This window comes from Contarinia nasturtii, unplaced genomic scaffold, assembly GCF_009176525.2.
Source record: "Contarinia nasturtii isolate CC-2019 unplaced genomic scaffold, AAFC_CNas_1.1 Cnas_scaffold_1699, whole genome shotgun sequence".
Lineage (NCBI taxonomy): Eukaryota > Metazoa > Arthropoda > Insecta > Diptera > Cecidomyiidae > Contarinia > Contarinia nasturtii.
Window position 1 is genome coordinate 2,634,325 of NW_022199032.1, and position 22,399 is coordinate 2,656,723.

Here is a 22,399-nt window from a genome sequence, read left to right on the forward strand (position 1 = left end):
CGTTGTAAATTTGTTGGTGTTCGTGGTTTTTTTTCTTCTTCCTTTAGTTGTGGTGATAAATATGTTCATTTCGCTTGAATGTGTAACTTATAATCGACCACAAAAATGTTGCTTGTTTTGAAATCTATTAAAGTTTAAATTATAACCATGGATCATACAAAATATCAATTAAGCCAGTGATTAACACTTTTCACTCTTCCTTTTCGTGTTTTCTTTTTCTCTTCACTCTCCTCTTAGGCATGGTGCGAACAACAACATAGTGAACGTGCACAAAGTCCCTTCAACAATGAAAACGGTATGTTAAAGCATATAAGTTTCAAGTTACAAAGAAACATGATTCATTGTCAAATTGAAATAGGTGAAATACGCACCGTTTTAGAATATTGTTATCTCGAATATTCTACCATGCGAACAAAATTCGGAGTTGGCTCGATTGAATTACAAAATTTTTGCTATACCAAATTAGCGTGTTGATTTGCCGCTAAACATTTTGATAAATGAAACGGTGTAGTGCACCTAATGATTTCGTTCAACCATTTCGTTTCGAGTAAAATGCGAATCGTTCGGTACATGTGTGGGCCAAGTGTTTGTGTGTGTGTGATTTTTAGTTGAAAATGACAAGCAAATTCACTGTCAATGTTGCTATAAATAACGACATCAGGCTCTCTGTAATTTTCGTTGAAATTTGATCATTTGTCGGTTGATGTTTGCAATTGCCACCAATAAAAGCAACATTTATATTAATTGAAATCAAAACTAAACGGAACAACAACAAAAAAATAAGCAACGTGAATAGGCGCGGTATTTGTCAAACATACACATGGCGCGCCAATGAACGCGCAACAATGTAAAGAAAAGCACAAGGGAAAAACGTTTGTTCAAAAGATTTCAAGACTAATTAGATAATAACGGTGATGTGTACAATGCATGTTTATTCATGTTATGTACTAAACGATGTGTGTGTGTTAATTTATACGGCGCATTGACTTGCAAATCAGTCGCATACTTCCCGGATGATGTGTACGATGTTATATGAACGTCGTTTTGTTCGACGTCTTCCGTTTAATCATACATATACGATACATCTAGTGCAGTTTATGTTTTAACATTTTTTCGTAATACGCGTAAAATGTTGGCTCCTTGGTTTCTCTCTCTCTCTCTCTCTCTTTTGCTCGTCTTTTTTATCGTTATATTACCGTTAAATATTATGCATAATCATTTCGCTGATATTTCACCATTAATTTTTATTACTTACTGTATTTATTCAAATCTTTATCGCATTTATTCGACTTTATTGTTATCTACCCATTTCGCTATGAAATATATTCGTGTAATATTTGACGATTTTTGATTGTTTCCATATCTCAATGTGATGAAAGAAATCATTACGCTAGTGCTATGAAGATCTGTTGTTTTTGTTGTATGTACGCTTGTTTCCTTCCGTTGGCCAAAAGACGATGGGAGTGAGATAGAACAAAAAAAAATTGTATCATATTCGTAATTTGAAATAATTTATTTTATCGTTGTACTCACATTGTACGTACGCTTGTGGTGCGTCGTCATAATCGCTGATGCAACGATCGTAATTTTTCTGAAAATTTGTATATGGTAATGTGTCCACTGTCCATATTACCGAAGCTTTGAAATTTCGAAACGTCCTGTAAATGACGTCATACACGAATTGTGCTTTGCTTTGTTAATTTGTTTGCATTTCTGACCCATGCCTTCGTACATCAGAAATGATGAGGCGCAATATTGAGCTTACCATGTTACATGTTTGTAGCAGCACTGTTCATGTAATTTCATTTTGGAAAACTCAAAGTGCCCGTAATTACAACACTAATTTACAATAGCTGTTGGTTCATTTTCACTTTCCATTTTCGACATTCGTCTTGCTCATACGGTGTTTTTTTTCTTTCGCCTTTTTTCACTTTTGGTTGTGTCGTTTCATTCCCAACCTATTCCATTTGAATCATTTTCTAAAGAGGTAGAAGAAATAAAGAAACTTGTCCTATTTGCATTTTGTTTCGTTGTAAGCATCGTTTAAACCGTTTCTTTCATCGGTTTTGCCAGCAATTTGTTAGACATGTTTATCAGGACAACATGCCACAAAAAAATTTCCGGAGTCAATTTTTTTTTATTCGCTTTGATGTTGATGTTCAGAATAAAACGAAATAACGTAACAGGAACTGTACTGAAATGCAGCAAATGAGAATTAGAGAAAAAGAAACGGAGAACGAAAGAAAGAGAGAGAGAGAGAAACATGTGAACCACATGAGCCGAGCTGAGTGTTAAAAGCATACCACAGCAGATAAGGCATTAGTGTACAAATGTTTGAAAACCGTTTGCATTTGTGTAAAGAGCTTTAAGTATAAAGAAATTCATCAAGAATATAGTGTACAATTTGAGCCGATTTGAGCCTGGAACAGTGTACGGACACATAAGCATGTTGCACATTTTGTACATGCCCCCAAAAAAAGCCATCGTATTCGTATGATTGCGCACGTGTGCATGTATTTACTGCACTTTCAACGGTAACATTTATTGCGTGTTAAGAGTTCGTAAATCTTATCACAGCAAAATTTGATATGGGCCCCATACTATGTATACATAAACACAGACATGCCACAACCAAATGCAATTCGCTGATGTAATTGCATCAAATGCAGTTCGTTTTATTGAGTAATTATTTATTGAAATGGAGTTTTTCTTATCTATCCATTTTTGGGGTTTCAAAGCAATCTCGTTTTTTTCACTTTTTCCGTTTCCACTCCTCTCTTTCCCTTGACTTCGGAACAGTTGAAATCGGTTGATTTAATATTAGCATGTTGTGTTCGTACATCCAGAGAAAATGGAAAAATACATGCATCATGTCTATAAATACCAAACGGATGTAATCTGTTTTGCTTTTTCAATTTCGGAAAATTTTCAACATAAGCTAAATTAAAAAGAAAAAAAAAAACAAAGAAGCACGAACTTCATCTACCCATAACCGATTCAACTGAATTCCCAAATTCCCATGTGAAATTAACGTTTTTGTTGTTTTTATTTGTGTGCCATATAAAGCCATGGTCGTATGTAAGCTAAATTATCGCAATTTCACCATCGGAGCAGACAAATCCATGGCAAACATGAGACGTTCCGATTTATGTCATTTGATTTTGTATTGGTCGATATAATATATGAGTTATCACATTGAAATAAAAAAAAAGAGAGAAGAAACAATGAACAAGCCAACCATGCACACAGATCAATCTGTATACTTTAAATTTGTTTTTAAAAAACGACAAAACTTCTTTATCCGCAAAGTCCATCAAATATCAAAGATTTTGAAATAAAACACAGTTTGTTTTAAGTATATTGCACCTTTATGACTTTGCCAATTTAATTTCAAGAATTCTATTCAAATAAATAACAATAATTGAAACAATGGTTCGGATGCATTTCGACAATGTGTCATCCTCAGCGAGTACATTCAAACTATCAATCTGTATACATATTTAGAAGCAAAATAATGGCAAGCAATAGGCTAAAATTATATTTGCACGTATTTTATTATCGAATCTGAATCAGATGTCGCAAAGCATGCAAAGCGTGCCAAGTCATTGAATTGCAACAACAAGGCACGTAGCCAGTCGTGCGATGCACATTTTCACTCAGTTGACCATACCCATATATAATGGGCATAGCAGAAGAAAAAAAAACTAAACACCAACTTCATGCATTAAATGTTAAATACCCTCATTTTTATATGGATATGAAATGTTGAACAGTCTATAAAATCGGCATGCAAAATATGAAACTAGCTTTAAAGTGTGTGTTTATTTGTGCATATGAACTAACAAGCATGAGTTTACCTGATGTTTTTATCACCGATTGACATCATCGTCGCCGTTTGCATTGAAAAATCGATTAACAGGATATTATAATGGAAAGCTGTTTTGTTCCGGAAATCGATTTATCGTTTCTTCCTATTCTACGCCATTTTCATTTATCTCTTTTGTATATTTGGCATTTTTGTGTTGTTTGCAACATTTTTTCGATCTAGAACCTGTTCTTGTTGCCATCATTTATTTTTACATTCACACTGAATTTTGTACGGCATTCCAGTTGTCGAACATAGCTGCCACATTGAGATCAACACTCTCACTATTTTTCTCGCTCTCGTTTCCTTCGACAGGGAGTCTTGCTCACTATCGTTCTCGCACTCAAGGTCATTCGTCTTCTCTCTCGGCACTCACATTCAATGATTTCTACTCGACTCCATTGAGGTTGGAATGCAAAATGAGCGTTTGCCATTTTTTGATTTCTTTTTCGCTAATGGCTTAAATGGAATAGGTTTTCAAATGCCTGTAAGATAAGAGGCATTTTGCGCTTGAAAAATTATCTTTCTCCGGACATGCGTTCTCACAAGCGTCGCCGGGTCAATCATCGTTATTGTTGTTATCTCCTCCAAAATTATACATTTTGGCAAAATATTCCTATGCAATTTCGCCTAATGGAAATTAAAGTAATTCGGTCGCTTTAAAGTAAAAACATTGAAATCGAATGAACAGTTATAACCGAGATCAAATTCAATCTGACTGTCTAATGAACAAATGAAATGTGCAACTTGAAATATGATGGTGAAACATAGAGATGGCAGGCAATGTAGGGTTAATAAAACCATTTTTATGGTTTTTAATTAATTAATATTTTTAGCTGATTCTCATTACAGCGATTTATATGGAATGAGAACAATTTATGTGAAAAGGAAGGGGTCGTCGTCAAGATAGTTGTCGACAAACTTTGACGATGTGAAATAAAAAAACTGCAAGTGCTCTGATAACTCTTATAATAACCATGATTCGTTTTTTTTTCTCCCTCTTTTCTTTTTCTCTTATTATTGTTGTTGTTGTCATTTTTTGAGGTGAGAATCATTAAATATTTCTCATTTTCACAGCGTACTTTCTTTAGCATTCTCGACAAAAAAAATTGAAACGAATTGCACTCAAGAACTGAATAAATGGGGGAAAAGTCCTTTTGACGAATTATGTGTCTTATTTTAAAGGAATTCTTTTTTTCTCTCTAGTATTTTCTAGCCAGCAGCTTTTTATTTTCCAAAAACATTAGCTTTACTTCGTCGTTCTGTTGCTTTTCATTGTATTTGTTATCCGTGTGCATTGCTCCGAGGATTGAATCTGCTCTGAAAACGTTTTCCTTTTGACTTGGTTGTTTGTTTTTGTTGCTGCCCTTGCTTGTGCTTTGTTAATTAATCATTATGAGATAACTGTGAGACAAAGACAAAAACGTCGATAAAAAGATGAAAATTGGGAAGACAATTTGATGAGAATGGATTGTTTGAAAAAGGCAAATAATGACCAGAGAGATTAAAATGAATGCGAATGAAAATGTTATATGCTATGCTCTGTGTATGTTTTGTTTCTCTGAATATGAAAAAGACTGAATGGCAAAGAAGATGAGAAAAAAAATGCTACTTTTGCTGAGATACATTTTACAATGATGATGTTTATGCTGGCGCTGTTGATGCTATTCAGAATTTCATGAGAGCCACATATGCATTGACGTACACCACCGTATCTTTTATCATGGACAAAAAGTGTGCGATTGTAAGCAAGCTTGATGAATGAAACCCAATAGCAAAATACACACACACAATATTTACATTCGAGCGCTTCTGATTATAAATTTATAAATTACAAATGATGTTCAACTTTCGTCATTTGTTTTGCAGAACAGCACACAAACACAAACACACACATCCATAGAGGGCAAAAAAAATCAGAATTTATTGTTTGATGCGCTGCCGTTTGCACATGGTTTACTGGATTGTATGGCACTTTGGTGTTTCGTCACCGAACGACAATAGAACAAACGCATTTTTACACTACTCCATCTCTTTCATACACTGCGTTGTCTCACTTGGTCACTGCATGCATCGTTGCTATCTTAATGACACCGATTGCACAACAATGCTGAAGATGACACTAACGAAATCAAGTATCTTCTTCAAAATATTTTATTACGGTTATTATTTGGTCAATGATACAATGGCCAGTGCTTGTGGCGCACACTTCGTATTCCTTATCACATAAGTTACTAAAATAGCGATAACGATAAAAGCTTCTGCTTCGAAAAATCACATACAAGTGATTGAGACGGAATGTGTAAATAAGCAAATGGGAAAGACCAATCCACATCGCGAACCGAACATGAAACAACAATTTCCACAGAAGCGAAAACATCGAAGAGAAATGAGTTGAGGAGCGAGAGGGTAAAAAAAGCGCATAATGGTTGGTTTTTACGTTGACATTTGTCCCAGTCAAAATAACACCACGTTCCAAATATATAGGAATAACAAAGGCAATGGCACTCGCCAATGCAAACTCAAAAAATAGCATCAACATCAATAAGCAAAAGCAGCAAAAATATATGGGGGATAGCAAATGCACGATCTCGATTGCTTTCAACATTATACAATGGTGGATGAAATTAATAAGAAAAACTAGTGAAAAGAACTGCTTCACTAAATGAAATTGGCAAAAAGCGGACGAAAGAAGGACGACATGCTCGTTGAACAATCTAATACTAATGTTCTTTCTTTCGCTTCGAATGAAAGTGCAAACCATCAAAAAGAAAAAAAAAAACAAGTAAAACAAGAACCTGGCACACACACACATCCACATACAGAAACAAGAAAACTTGAAAGCCAAGTCTATTTTGAAGAATTCATAAAAATGTACAACTTACACCAAGTCACTCAATGTTAGCCACCACTTATTCGATTGAGTGTGTGTGAGTGTGTTACTCTCTGGCGCACTGCATAATGAAAGTCAAAAGCACAAAACACACGCTTAATTCGTTCCCATCACGAATTTTTCATGATAATAAATATTCGCTGGTCGTTGTGAACTGACGACGATCTCATGGTTTTGTTTGATGTATGCTTGCAAGGCAATGTGTGTAGTACATGTGTTGATTCGAGCTACAGCTACCAAATGTGAATGGAAATTGAGTAGATCTATGCGGTGGATTTAAGTGTGCGCTTGCTGTTTTGCAACACACATGAATTCCGAATACAAGTATTTCACTCTTGTAAACATTATTAATGTGTCGTATAGCGATACGAACATCGGCAATTTGTCCATTGTATAGAATACATGGTATATTACGACACCATTAGAACACGCTCACAAACTGTCAACCTAATGCCGAAGCTAATGTCTTGAAATCTACGCAACCAATATTAATAATTTGTGTGTGAGTCTGTTATTGGATAAAGGAAAACTACAGTATATTATCAAACATGTGCTGTGAATAAAATGGGAATATGTAAGATTTGTGAGCCGAAAACAAGTGTAATCGTAATGATGTTCAAATTGCTCTGTGTGTGAGTGCGACCACTTAAAGAGAAATGAACAGAAATGGTCAGTGATAAGCCGAACGAATTTTGTTCTCTCCTCAAGCATAAAATAATTTATTGTACGATGATTTCTCGAATGCTCTTAATCTGCTGACGCTAAAAAAATACAATCGGAACATTGCCAATATTTTTAGTCTATTTTCGATTAAATTTTACGATGAAAACTTTTGTTGGCATTGAAATCGTGGCGAAAAAAGAAAACATATCACACCACTTCAATTGAAAATCAAAAAAAAAACATTTCATAAATATTGATTTTCTATGTTTTTCCTCTCAATGTCTCTCTGAATTTAATGTTTTGATTGCATTCTAAGTAAGTTGCAAATTCAAATTTTAAACTACAGTGCCTGTTGCCAGTGCCAGTGCATCTTTCGCACCAAATTTCGACCAACTGTAAACAACAAAGTGATATTTCAAAGGATATTTTTTCTTGACATAAATCATTTGAAAGGCATTCGAAATGGAAGAAAAAAACAATCCAGCGAACTGCCAAAACAAACTCATTCGTTGCCAGTCGCAAATACCAATCATTATCGATACACAGTTTTTTTTCATTTCGTTTCTAATTTCAATGGAGAGTGCGCGTGAAAAATGCTCATAAAAAGCAACATCATTGGTGGCCCCATAACTGTTTACCACAAATTATATGCCTCTCTCCATATTCTTGGCTCAAAGGAGCGGAACAAAAGTGGTTTTTTAAATGGCAACAATATATACGGAAAAGAAATTGACGGAAACACCATCGAGCTCACACAAAATGAAGAGAGAAAAAAAAAACGACCAATCACAATAATAAGCTACATTAGCCGCGTTTGATGTTATAGTTTTATAATTCTATTTTAAAAATTGTGGTGTGATTTGCAAAAGATTGTGGGCCTTTTTGTTGTTTGTAACAATCGGTTTCGAATAAAATTGGAACAAACTAATATGGCAGGTAGTTTTGCACTGTTTTATAGTTTTGAAAATAAATAAAAAAATAAGAGGGAAATGAAAATAATTTCGTTCTTTTTTGCGTGCACAAATGCCACAAATCATCTCTCACATGTCAATATGCCAAGCAAATCTGCACATTGTACTAATAATAACAAAGCACAGCGTTTGCTAATTTTTTTTTGGTCGTTTGCCGTTTTTTCTCTTCGATTTGTTTCTTTTTTTTTGTTTTGCGCATATTTTGAATCAACAAAATTTCACTTTGGATTGGGGTCTGTTTCCTACTATTTATGTAAATTCAACGATAATTATATAACGTGCAGCTGTAAATATTCTAACTTGATCGAAATGTCTAATTTTTGTAATGCAAATGCAAAAGTCGAAACGACGTGTATTCAACGACGCAAAGCGAAATTGATGGAGAGAAGAGGAGAGAGAGAAAGAGAGAGAAAGAAAGAAAAACAAATAGTGAAGCGAAGTGAAAACCAACAGAGGAATGACGCCAACGCGATCAAAGTAATTTCGATGGAAATAACTTCTACAAAAGAGCGTGAAGCTCAGCAAATAGTGTCGAATACATGCACATTTCGATAAATTTTTATTGCACAGTTTTCATTTCGTTCCGCATTCACAAACATGCGATGTGTCATCTCATTGCCAAAATGTCTTTACATTTAATACACGAATAAATTCAATGCGAATAATTTTCGGGTTTTTAAGTGTAATTTCTGGTATACATGCACGCTTTTCGCAAAAAAGTGAAAAAAAAAACATTGTCATCTTGATCAAGTATCAGCCATAAAAACGAAGTGCTCATCGATTGACAGAATCGTCGCTCTCTCTGTGTGTGTGTGTGTCTCCGTTGGGTGTAATTTCATGTAAGCAAAATATGATATTTGGTGAATGGGCTTTTGAATAAATAATCGAATATCTCTATCGTATTGATTGAATCACAAGTGAGACGGTACACCGCAATATAACATCGACATTCAGACGTCAATGTCATATATGGTTCCATTGCCACCGAATTTTATCTAAGAGCACAACAGTTTCCATAACACTGAAATTAAATAAAATCGTGAACATCGCTGTAATTTTCTGTTTTTTTATCTCTAGATTTTTTTTATTCTTCGGTCTGGTTCTGACTCGAATCCATAACAATTCGGTGTAGAATCGATTTTGATGCTCAACCAGACTAAGTAATATCCATTTTAGCGACGATAAAATTGTTTGATTTTTGATATAATTATCACGATGGTGGGATTTAGGTAATTGGAAAATATAATAAAGATCAAACATCAGTGATATTAAATTCCTTGCCGATGTGATTTGGAATTGCTTTTTTTGGTTCGTACCACAAACAGATTTCTCAATTTTCACCAAAACAAAATATGCGTCGCTGATTTTCGACATCGCCATATTTTATTTATTTTCTTTTTTTTCTTCATAAAACATTGTTTGTACATAGAATTTACGAGGCTTGTCATTTCATCGCATCAATAAAATGACCACAGTTCTTTTTTTTTCTTAATGACAGCGACTCTTTTATATCGGTTCGACTTGAACTACTGCATTCTCCTTGAAATATTACCCAACAATGAACTCAAATTGAGAAAGGAAGAGAAAAACAAAGAGTGGGGGGGTGTTTAGAGCGAGTGCTTAATGAGAAAGTGCGGTCGACCCTTGCACATTTCATGGCTAGTTTATATTTAGAATGCTGAAAATAAACGTTTCTTGCAAATGTGAGAAACATTTCTTCGATGTCATATGCACATTTGAGACGCTAAAAAAGCGTGCGAGCGCACACAAACACACGCACACATAATTTATGAAGCTCGAGTTCATTACATTGTGTTTACCAATCAATTGAAAATGGCAAATGATTCGATTCGATTAGAAATGTGTGTTATTCGATTTGTAATCGCCGTTGGATGGCTAAAAGTATAAAAAATGTTTTGCTCCATTATTGTTGAAAACAACGTAAATGATCAACAGAACTAACAACGTACACATTAATAGCATTGCACGTCGACCATTTAATTCCCAATCGAAATGGAAGAAAATGAAAACATAAACAAAAACCACAACAGCACATAATGTGCATGCATGCGATTGGCAGTATTTATATGAGACCGACTTTTCTGTGCTTTTTATTGGTTTACTTGTTCGGCCTGCAAATGCAATGAGAACCGTTGTACACTGTTCTGTTTCTGATTGCCGCTTTTCGTGCGGCATTTTACATTTTTATTTTGTCGTGAAAATTAAATTTCCATTTGCTTTGACTCTCGGCAACACATAATTGTTAGTTTTCAGTTTTTTTAATGCTTTTGAACATTTCTTGTTTTCTCTTTTAATTCACAATTTCTAATTTTAATTTATGTCACATTTACGTTTATTGCCGCGCGCACCACATTCATTCCGTGAATGCGTCTATATACAGCCAACAAATGCTATCGCTCGAGCTCAAGTAAATTTCCGTTTGGATTTTCGTTTGTAAATTTGATCTTAAATTTATGTTTTGTCATTGTGGGTGCTTATGCATGCACAGGATATCGTGAATGTGTTAGTGCATGAAATTCATCATATTGACAAAATGGCATTTCTACGCTCATCATGCATTTCCACTTGTTTACTTACTCCATTTGAAGAGCGGAAAAATATCATAGTTATCATTACCACTTGCAATCTTGCCATCTCATTCATTCTGGTTCTGTTGCTCTTTCTCATCTCTTCCTCTCTTTCGCCATCATTTCAAATCGAATGACATTTGATGTGTGTACGAACGGATGCCATTCGTTATTCAACAAAATTCAGTTGGCTTGTAAACAATTAACAGGCGACTAATGCGATTTAAAGATATGTGCTCTGTGTTGTTGAGTGTAGTGCCTGTTTATTTTGGCTGAAATGGTTTTTTAGTTTTCACGTTTTCTTTTTTTTACTTCAATTTTGTTAAATGCGCGCTTGCTCGCTGATATTTCGCGCATTACGTATTTTAGGTGATGTGAAATGAGACGTTTGGTTGTTGTATTTTTTTTATTCTTCTTTTTTTCCATTGCGCTTCTGATGAAATGTGGTGAAATATTTCAACATTGCACATAGTTGCTAATTTAGTTTGTTTTGCTTCCGATATGAAGTTTGCATGCTCGTTAAAAATAATTGTAAGTTTAAACAGTGCACAGCAAGCAAAGTACACATACATTCACACTGAACATTAATACATCAATCCATTTAGCAACACGTTGTGTTCAGCTGCACACCGTCACAATGAGAGAGAGAGAGAGAGAGAGAGAGAGAGAGAGAGAGTGATGCAGAGAAAAAGCAATAGTCAATGCGCGTTACTATGGAAGGGAAAAACAGCGAAGCAACATGAACATTTCCCTAATGTTTTGCTGTTTGCCAAGGAACATTCACACATACAAATAACACAAAAAATGGTGGTTTTTACGTTAGGTTCGTATCTTGGCGCTTCTAACCATAAGCCCTTAAATGTACATGCTTCAAGTATGTTATCGGTATTTTTATTTGCTGTTGAATACGCAAACCAGCCAAATGGAATTTATCAGTTTTTGTTATGTATCAAGCGAAATGCCAACAATGAGTTGTCGGATTTGTACGTGTCTGTTTTTTTCCTCTCTTCCTCATTGCTTTGCTTTGCTTTGCTCTATCTCTCTCTCTCTCTCTCTCTCTCTCTCTCTCTCTCTCTCGTTTTTCTCTCAGGTAATTTAGTGGTGTGAAGAATGTGTGCGCTTGCTTACCGTTATAAAATCAAACAGCAAATTTGTCGTTTCAAGGCTGTAAGCATTAAGGCATGGAGCCTGAAGTAAAAATAGTTGACCCAAATGACACCTGAAATATTCCTTTGATTTTATTTTCTCGTTGTTTGTCTCTCTGTATCCGAAAATCCGATCACTTTTGCTGTACAGTTCCCATTTGATATGTTGGATGTTTTCGTGTTTTGTCTTATTCGGCGCTCTTTTAGCATTTCTCTTGTGTGTGTGTGTTTTTTTTTACTGACTCGGCGTTTACTTTTTTTATTGTGATCTGTGTTCGCTATCAAACCATTGACGATGAGTAATGCAATATCCATAAAATATTGCTTCATTCCCACAAACCACCAATATGTAACATATCCGAATATCCCGTGGATCGTGTGAGAGCATAAATACTCATGAACGGTCTTATTTTTACATCGTGTTTTTCGTGTTTCATCGCAATGTTACCGAAAACCGTTTTTCACTTGGTTTCGGTTTTTGGCCTAATGCTTTTTACACCATCAATATGTACCGTAATCAGTAAATGTATCACACACTGTTGCCATAAATATTCATGCGAAGACATATGTCTTGTTACGTTCGTCGGCCGATACGAAAGGTGATGCGCATTTGGATGAGCAACAAACTCTTTGACTTCTATCTATCCATCTAATTCTCTTTTCGTCTCATTCTTTCGTGGCATTTTCTCTTCGGTTTTCTTTTCATCATGGCTCCATGCCAAAGTATCGCCGAAGTCTTTGACTGTACTTTGTAACCTTTGAGAGATAGATAGATAGATAGAGATAGAGAGAGAGAGAGAGAGAGAGAGAGAGAGAGATGAGTTGATGAATGCGAAAATCTGTTTGTTGTGTCATTTTGCATCAAAATATTTGTCATTTACGGTAGAAAAAAGGTCTTTGCAAAGCCAACTACACATAAACACAGAACGCTGTTATTATATGGGCCAGTAAACGAATCAAACGCGGCTCAAAGTTCGACACACACACGCCTCAATTCGATTCGAAAATGTTTCATCTGACAAGTAAACGCATAAAATCCACAGAAATAAAACAAAACACGAATCAAACCGATTTATTGCAGAGAATTTGGAAAGGTTACGGCACTCACAAAATACGGAAACATATGAGAGAAAATCAAGATGTAATGTGATTCCATTAAACAAAGGCAGCCGGAAAATTTTTCCCATTTGAATGTCGTTTTGTGAATCACTGAATCGTAATGATTCCCGCTCTCCCTCCTTCTATTCTTATTAGACTCAATCAAAAGTAGAGTGCAGTTCGGTGCCGTGTTGTATTGGCGCATTTCATGCGAATTTTGTAATCACTTTTAAATATCTTATATTATATCATAGAAGTTATATGCATTATGAGAAGAATGTACAACATTCAAGTGAAGTCTGCATCGAAGCCATCATTTTACTGGCCCAAATCCAAAACGAATGCAATTTGAATCCTATTTTCACTTACGAAAATTAAAGTATTCAATGATGCAACAAAATCGCATAACCGATATATTCCAGATGAATGACTGATGCAATGAAATAAGCAAATAAACGGAATAAAATAGAGAAGAAAAATATGAAGCAGAAATCATTAATCAAAAGAAATGCCATTACACAGTTTTCAGAGATTGAAGTACCAAAGTGGATTAGTTCTCCTTCTCTCTCTTTCTTTCTCTCTTTCTCTCTCTCTCGCGCACTCTATTTCTCTATGCATGAACTGTGCGGAGTTGATATGAATTTCCGCAGCGAATATGAGTTTTACGTGACTTTTTACTCACTTATAAATGAAAATCGCTTCCATTGCCATAATAATAATGTAACTTCAAGTATGTACTGCATTTGGCACACATTTTTTCACTTTCTTCTCATCTGTCGTTTATGCGTAAGCACGTTCATGGTGGAATGTAATATACATCCGATTTAGGATTTGTCATTACAGCTATTTCAAGCATAATTACGCTTAAATAAATGTCTCAAGCGAAGCTTAATTATTCACAAGAAATTAATGCATGCGCAAAAATTTCACACGCCTCAGATTAAACACTTGAGATGAGCGAAAAAAAAACGCCAACGTAAAAAGGAAGAAATCTAGTGAATCGCATCCGAAACAAGAATAAATTGGTCGTATTTTCACTTCATTCACTGATTTTTTGTGCCGCCGCTTCTTATATCACAAGTATCCAGGTGTATCGTAATGAGCTTAACTTGATTTCTTCAGTAACCTTTCTATCGTGTCTCACCACTCAGTTCACATTTGTTATTTTCATATTAAAAGTTTGTGTGATTTTCCGGTGTTTTTATTCTAATTTCTCATTTCTCTCTCTCACTCACTCTCTTTGCTCTCAGTGCCACTGCTTTTTGTGTTTTATAACTCTCATTACAACGAATCCCATTCTTCATCACATCATGTAACATATAACGTAGCTTTTTGGATCATTATACTCGTTGAAGAGATCATTTATGACTCATAAGAGAATACCTTTTGCATTCTTTAAAGACATTCCAAGAAGATAAACAGCCAAGAGCTTGTACATACATTCCACATATACTATTTTCTCTATTATGCGAACAGAAAACCATCAGAAGTGGAATATACAATGGGCTGAAAAAGACTGGTGGTGGTGCGTGTGGGTGAAATGAATGTTACATTCACAATGATGGTGAAATTCGTGGCAGAGAGACGAGAAAAAATTATGGTCGAAATGATTTAAGATCAAAAAATGGCCTAATTCTCAGATCCAATGATATCATTAATACCAGTGACGTCTTTGTGCCACAATTCCAATGCAATAAATCTCTTCGTTTTTCTGGCTTTTGATTAGAGAAAAAAAAGATGTCATCTTATTCAGTTCTTTTTTATCAAACAGTCATCCAAATTTATGGGCATTCTATCATAACTTCCACTCACGAACAACTATTTGGTAGCCGAAAAAAATATGTTACAAACAGACAAAAATGGTATTGTGATTTTTATTCGGAAAAAAGAAAAATTTATTACGCTTTGGAAACGAAGAAGACGTAGACCTTCATATCTTAAAGTGCCTTTGGTCACATTTGCAAAATTGATCACAAATACATTCAATGCTGAGCAATATTGTGTGGTTTCCAGAAAATTGGCCAGATGGTTGTGCCACTTTTGAATATACTCAATAAATTGGCGCCGAAAAAAATTCCAATTTCAAACATTGTAATAATTTTCTCGGGTATCATTTTCTCGATAGCTTCTTTCGTTAAACAACTGTGCCCATCCGTGTTTTTGGTAAAAGACCCACATTTTCGGTCAGTAATGAAGAAAGTTAAAAGAACACAGATGGCGGAGCTAAACTTTCACACACAACTTTATGCCGCACAAAATGAATGTTGACATTTTGCGATGCGCGAAATTGTGTACATATCAGTGAATGTGACCGGGAATGACAACGGTGTACTCACTTTGTATTCGTCATAACACTTAAGTATAGTATATAGCACATAATAAGTATATTATAATAATTCATCTGCGTGATTACATGGTTCATGAATTTTTGCTGCTTGACTTTGTTTGCAGCATAGAAGCGATATAATATATTTGAAGATCCTTTATTTATGGCAGCTTTGACGAAACGTGATTATATGTGCTCTATTATTCGGTAGATATACAGACACAGCAGAAGAAGAAAAAAACCGTATACGCTGAACGAAGCAAGTGTCTAAATTCATTGAGATTCCATTGACTTTAACGCTTTGGCTGTGATGGCCGGATGGGGGGAGTATGTGTATGTGGTGCAAAATATTGAATTCGAAAGCACCAAGCAAAAATGTGCATGTGATGATAATACGCACAAGGCAATTTATCACTAAAACGAAAAGTTAACTTTTACAAACACCGTCCAATTTATATACGTCAAATTCAGTGACGATGTGTTCGCCTCCATTTGGAATCTATCTGGGCCATTATTTTCGTTTGATCGAATATGTGTCGTTTGTACGCTTGGTTGCTAGCACAGCACAGCATTGACCTCATACGCGTCGTTTTCCAAATCTACCGAATATTCAATCAATACAATTTTTTCATCATTCATAATATAACATTTATTGCATTGAACAGCAATATTGACTCGATACAGCACATCACTGTATAAAGTCACATAAACAAAATAGAAAAAAAGCCCAATGCTAGCACTACATCGACAAGAATTAATTTTGTTGAATGACGTGCGGAAGGAAACGATGTAGGAGAGTCAGACAGAAAAAGCGATACTTGAAAATTCAATTGAATGACAAAAACGATATAGCAAAAACATACAAACACGCACACACCAAGTAGTCAAGGGATTGAATTATTCCCATGAGCTGTTTCAAATAACTTTCCGGAATGATCGGAAATTCGCAATTTTGGAACCTTAATCACATTTACCAATCGAAAATAGTTTACTCCGTTGATATGTATACAGAGTTTTAGTTCTGAAAGCGAATTTATAATTGAATTCATCAAATGGAATGAACTAAATCAACTATTTGCATGCTGAATGAAACCAAATGAAAAATAGTGAACATTCATTCAAGTGTTTTATTGCGAATGAATAGTGTGGAAAATGTCAGCCGATAGCTTGTCTCAGTTATAAATGTCGAGAGGAAAAAAATACAGGTTTGATTAGAACATGTACACATGTGTGAGAGAGAGTGTGCGGTTTGAGTATCAAATGCTATGCAAAAAAAAACAACACTATCATTGATGAGTATCGCATTTTCACTTTACTTGTGACGTTTGTCGCACCAAAATGTACGTGGGCGGCACAGTTTGAGCTGATGTTCCACACTGACAAAAACACGATTTGTACATTTGTTGCTTAGAGAAAAAAAACGAAGTGAAGCTTTTTGAGTGCTTTCCGAATTAACATTTTATTCGCTTTTCTTCTTGCTTAGTCTTCATCTTTTTTTCGGTATTCAAATCTATTTGAATTTCTTAATCTGAATGCGCTGTAGTTATTCTTGATAATAATGATTATTGTGTAAGAGTAACGACGGTGCGCTGATGAAAGAAGTATGATAACACAAACAAAGGCAAAGTCAAGTACTAAAGAGTACTTAGAGTCTCTCTCTTTCACTTTCTCTGCTTGTGTATGTTGGCATTCAATGCGTACGACAAACTTTTATTATGTTTAAGCGCTTTAATATTTGTGAGCGACGGTGTGTTTCTGTGTATGACACAGAAGATTGTATGCTAGATTCAAAAAAAAATTGTATATATATATTCAAACATTTTCCGTAAAGTGTTTTATCGATGCGTATGTAATGCATCCCATTTCGCGTAACAAAATCGGTATGTTAAGTAATCGTTATGTGACATATCTGGATTTTAATTAAAAAACTTTTTTCCCCATTAGTTAGAAAAGCGGTTATTTATGCTAACACCGTACACATACTATAGACATATGCGATTTATGGTATACAAAGATTCGTTCGTGTCGATTTTGATGAGCACATCTATGGCACGAAAAATCGTACAAAAACCGTAAATAAAATCACATGAAATGCATTGACCATTGCTCCAATTACATACGCACATGACAAAGTGACATACCCAATACAAAAGATTCATCAAAAGAAAGGGATTGACAACCACCAAAAGAGAAATGTTCTAGTTTCATTCATGCTATTTTGAGCATGGTAACGACAAGCGCGCTCGCACACACACAATACAAAAAGTCAATAAAAAAAAAATAGCATATGCATGCTGAAGGTTTTCTTCATCGCTAAAATAATCGTTTTCGCACACACACAATATTGAATTCGTCGCAAACTCTTTAATCACTTTGTTCTAAGCAAGAGACACGGAAAAATCAGAAACATTTGTCATTACAGCTGACAGTTTCTATGGTTTTTTTTTATTTCGGTGTAGTATATGTGAATATGCATACCCGCACCGCACAGATAACAACAAATTCACTGAAAAATGACAAACGAATTAAGCCAAATGAATGCGATTCAGTCAGACTAAAATTAATTTCATTTTTCCTTTGTGATCTCAATGGATTTACATACGTTCTCTCAAACCGGTACACCACAAAATGGTACCTACTAAGTCAAGTGTGACTCTTTTCCCAAATCATATAACTGTAGAATATTTGAAAACCCACATAATGAAGTATAATTCATGTTGTGCCAGAGAGTATCAAATTCCGGATGCTTTTTACAATTAGTTGCATTCCATGGGCGAATGGGTGTGCTTTGCAATGAATGTGTGCATGTGGAAATCAACACTTCATCCGGGAAATGCATGCCCTCACCCACGGTGATTTCGTTGCACAGCATGTATGGCAATTTTAAAGGCTTTTTCACTGTGAAAAATATGAGCTGACAGACTTCTTTTTTCTCCACCAATTTTCCACACATGCACAAATGATACAAATGCGTACAAATGCATTAAATCATTATAATGAAAGAGCTAAACATGGTGAAAAACTTAATGTTTATATGAGTTTATATATCATGAAAATGTTTTGCATTTGCAGGGAGACATGTCAGGCCAACGAGATGTTCCAATGCCATGTTGAACAAAGTGCAAGAAATATTTTGTTGATCAAAAACACTTTATTTATTTTAGCATTTCGATATTTAAAAAAAATGCTCATTGAAAAATAATCTGTGCAGAAAAAGAGATGCACCTGCATTTTCGCGGTGTAATTTATGAGTACGAGCGACGAGCGTGCTTTTTATTCGCAAGCATATCTTGTGATCTTCGGTACACTTTTCCCGGGACGTTATTTTTGACAGACTCACTTTAAAATAAATTTATGTTCATATGTATTTGCCTCAGTTTCTCTATCAACATTGCCTTTGGCAAATAATTATATGATGGAGTTTATTATCTTTGTCTCTCTCTTTCTCGTTTTATTTTTGCGTTAGTTAAATTGTATTAACTCTTTTGATGTATAATAATATTAAGTATGGCATTCAAGAAATGTTAAATTACGTTCACCGAAATAAAATCATTAAAACAGTAAGCTATTTTGTTGGAAAAAGTTTTTACGAAAGCAGCATCTCCAATTTTCATGATTAAAATGAAAACTTTTCTAAATGATAATTTATAATATTGTACACAATCGTAGTATTGCTCATACAAATTCCACAAATAAATGGAAGACCACTGCATGCAAACATTGAAATCATAGCACATTAACGAAAATTCAACTAGAATCTTAGGTCGCTTTTTTGCATTGTTTGTTTGCATTTCTCGTGCATTTTTATTTTCACGTATGTTTATACCAAAGTCGTTTGGAATTTTCAAAACCACAAACAAACTTTATAAGTACGTGAAACTATTCGGTAGACTTTGGAATGCAGTCGATATAGCTTTAAAAAAATTTGTTGTTGTTGAAAACTTTTTCTAGTACTGGACTTGACTCTCTGTTTAGAATCACCAACAAAACGAATCGATAATTTCAAGCAAGGCAATTCCGAATGTTTAATAAACACACACACACACACAAAAGTTTTTTCTATGGATTTTGTTTAATTATTCTGTTTCGAACTGATCTAGTTTCTACATAAAATAACATTTGAATAAATAATAAAAGTACTGGAGATATTTTGTGCGTTCTTTAGTTTGATATTATTTTCCAAATTGGTTGCGGCAATTATTGTTTTGGTGTAAAAATGCAAATAATAATAAAATAACGAGAGGAATGATATGCCGCTTCGCACCATTATGATAATAGTCCAAAGCGAATAAGACTAGAATATTATTGTGAATATTCTAGTTGTTTGGAACGTCATAAACTTCGCTTATGAAATTCTCCGCAACAAATTTCATTTCTTTTTTATTCTTCCGCATCGCATCATTTTCGTTCGTGTTCTAAGAAGATTCTCTCTCTTTATCCTTTCTCTCTCTCTCTCTCTCTCTCTCTCTCTCTCTCTCTCTCTCTGTTTTGTTGCCATAATAAATTATTCATTGTGAAAAGTTTTCGTTTTTGTGCCGCAAAACATACCGACTTTAGATTCTAGCGCAATACGATTTTCGGTTCAATATCTTTCAAACCAAGAACAATTTTATACTTGTTACGTATATCGTTTATCGTAATTAGTTTGGCGGTTTTTCCGATTCGTGAAAGTAAAGAAGCTAAGCCCACCATAAATACCATTATCATCAAAAAACCCAAGTGAGCACTATACAAAACTTATCAATATATCTGATCGTTGCAAGCACGTTCTACACCATTTGTTTTTAGTAAAAAACAAAACATATTTAAATGATAAAAAGCTTGGAAAATATTCGATGAAAAATTGTGATGACTTTGCACTTCGCATGAACATATTTCCATGATTTGTCATTCGCTTTTGTGTGCCGCAAAACTTTTTAGATTTTAAAGCAAATTCGAAACGGAGTCTATGCTTGTAAACTATTGTTGATAAATTGAATTTTCGGCTTTTTGTCGATTGTTACGTTAATCAGTAAATTGAATTATGTACCATCACAAGAAGAAAAACTCCATCGACAAATTATTGAGCAAACGTTCGATTTTATGCACTAGTTAGCATATTCGAATTCATTTTGATATTGTAAATCATCCATGTTTAATGATTTAAATGAAGCAAACGCAAAATTTGAATGAGCATACAACGAGCATTAATGCTCTCATTACAAATTCAACGCTAACGGATGAAACAATCCAGTAGCCAAACGTTTGTTATCTGTGCGATTGTTATTATTAGAGTTGTATGCGTGAAATGAACATCGTTCGGTTCGAATTGGAAATTTCACTGGTCTATATGAATGATTAAACATAAATTGGCTACCAATTCAATGTGACTGTGTCAATACAATACCAATTGGGCTTTTATTTCGATTATTTATTTTTGCAATCTAAAACGTATTCAATAGTTTATCAATTCCATTCAATTTTATTATTAAAGCACATAAATAAGGCATTTCGACAGATACACATATTACAACACAAATAGTAGACAAAAATGTGCTGAAGCATACCTAATTTTACGTATGTGTTCGTCCAATAAAATTGTGGCGCTTCACTTAGAGATAACTCACTTCGATTTGTTTGATTACTTTTGAGTTTGCAAACGGACCATAGCTCATAATAAACTGACTCTACGAAATGTCCATTTTACTACATTAGCTGCTGAATTGTACGCATTGAAGTATTAAGACCATCGTTTAAATAATTTGTATCACTCTTTACATATGGTAGCATAATAAAAGCGACCGACTTCGAGATAAGCACTTGAAAAAGGGTGAACGATTCAATGGTTGAATTGCCTTCAACGGTCCGAAAGTAATTGAACTTCAACGTTCAATTTATTATTTTGTCATGACGAACGAATGATTTATGAGATAATATATGAAAGGTCATTAGAGATTTTTCATGAACCTTTATGGTTAAATATGAAACAATACTCCATGTATAAATGAAACGAAATTAGATACAAAAAAAATCACTCACGTTATGTATGTTGAATAGAGATAGTAATTACTGACCTTTTCAAATTAATATTTATCACCAAAAATGATGTTGCACAGATATTTGAAAAAATTACAGTGTAACACTTACAATTTCGATTATGCTAGAGGCATAGCTTCTGAAGTGGACGATGCAAGGGGGAGACATTATTTTAAAATTTTGGGAAAAATTTAGAGGGATAATTTCAAAATTTTTAAAAACCTTGGCTGAATGAATTTCTCTTGGCAAAACCTCTAGCAAATTGGAATTTTTCATTCCATTACAATCCAAATTGATTATAGGAGTAATTCGAAAGAATTTTACTTTTTCCGCACACATAGTGTAAGGTGAAAAGTATTTTATGAAAGTCTACGCCTCGACTTTTCGAAACATATTAAGCAGTTATTTTTCAATCAGAGGAGGTTTAATTCTACCTCTTGGACCTCTGGTCATAAGCTATGGACCAGAGTAGTAGAAAAGCTTATACATGTTGTTGAAAATTCGTCGCAAAAATTGAAAGCTTTTAAAATGTGTAATTACTATCTATGTAACGAACTAACACAATAGAAAATATGATGGACATTACTAATTGCGCGAAATCTGTCATTTTGATGCAATCCAATTGTTTAATCAATTTAATTTGACAAGCGTTTCAAAAAAAAACCTGATTAATGATTGGTTTATACACAACGCGATGGATTTTTGTTTATTAGAAATAGAAAACTGTCATTTATTTGTCATTTGAATGATTCATTGGCAAGAAATAATCTGTGATAAAATCAGTGTGCATACAAAGGTACGTAAAAAGTGAATTTCATTGTTCGATTGCAAATCA

At 34.4% G+C, this 22,399-nt stretch overlaps 1 protein-coding gene across 4 annotated transcripts in view; it reads left to right on the forward strand.

The window, feature by feature from the left end:
• Positions 1 to 22,399, forward strand: part of LOC116347161 (5-hydroxytryptamine receptor 1) — a 113,315-nt gene that overhangs the window by 73,380 nt on the left and 17,536 nt on the right. For 3 of the 4 annotated variants that reach the window (XM_031777646.1, XM_031777645.1, XM_031777647.1), the window contains one exon: positions 238 to 295. The exons of the other annotated variant lie outside the window; for it this stretch is intronic. The gene's annotated coding sequence lies outside the window, so the exon portion shown is untranslated. The remainder of the gene's footprint in view (positions 1 to 237; positions 296 to 22,399) is intronic. 4 annotated transcript variants of the gene reach the window in all.